Here is a 1,029-nt window from a genome sequence, read left to right on the forward strand (position 1 = left end):
ACCCTGCGCTTCAGATCGAATCTCTTTAATTTTACCATCATCGCCATTTCGCGAGCTATACGTACTATGAACTACGCTCTCGGAACTTTAACAGTAAACCAAACCGTGATGCAGAATGCCTCGCTTGCAGCGTCTGTCACTGGATTTGGCTGAGCATCTCCGTGACTCTTTCGCACCTACTAAATGAACCTATAATGAAACGTGCTGCTCTTCTTTGGATCTCTCTGTTTACTCAATCGGACCTATTTGGTACGGATCCCATACTGGCGAGCAATATTCAAGTAATAGTCGAACGAATGTTTTGAAAGCTCCATCCTTTGTTGATGGACTACATTTCCTGAAGATTCTTCCCGTGAATATCAGTCATGCATCTGCCTTACTCGCAGTATGTGGCCATTCGATTTAATATCGCTACGCATGCATACTCTTCGATATTTTATAGAAGTAATTACTTCCAGGGATTGTTCTAAAATTTTGTAATCATACAATAATAGGTCTTTCAGCCTATTTAAGTATATCACTCTGTCTTCAGGCCACGAGTGGCCTACCGGGACCATCTGACCGCCATGCCATCCTCAGGGGAGGATGCGGGTGGGAGGGGTGTGGGGTCAGTACACCGCTCTCCCGAAGTCAAGATGGTAATCTTGATCGAAGCCGCTACTATTCGGTCGAGTAGCTCCTCAATTAGCAGGTTGAGTGCACCCCGAAAAATGGCAACAGCACGTGGCGGCTGGATGGTCACCCATCAAAGTGCCAGTCACGCCCAACAGCGCTTAACTTCGGTGATCTCACGGGAACCGGTGTATCCACTGCGGCAAGGCCGTTGCCCTGCCTATTTATGTACCTAGAAAATTTACATTTGTTTATGCTAAGGATTAATTGACAATCCCTGGACCAAATGTCGATCCTCTGCAGGTCTTCCTGCATTTCGATGCAATCTTCTACCATTACGACGTCTCGTAGAACTTCCAATGTTATCCACTGAGTCTCTTATATACAGGATGACCCAGGAGGAATGGTCAGTATTCA

General features: G+C 46.1%; 1 pseudogene; it reads right to left on the reverse strand.

Moving 5' to 3' along the window:
- Positions 1–711: 711 nt before the first annotated feature.
- Positions 712–828, reverse strand: LOC124790679 (annotated as a pseudogene).
- Between the last annotated feature and the right edge of the window lie 201 nt (positions 829–1,029).

The sequence above is a fragment of the Schistocerca piceifrons genome, chromosome 3 (genome assembly GCF_021461385.2).
Source record: "Schistocerca piceifrons isolate TAMUIC-IGC-003096 chromosome 3, iqSchPice1.1, whole genome shotgun sequence".
NCBI classification, from domain to species: domain Eukaryota; kingdom Metazoa; phylum Arthropoda; class Insecta; order Orthoptera; family Acrididae; genus Schistocerca; species Schistocerca piceifrons.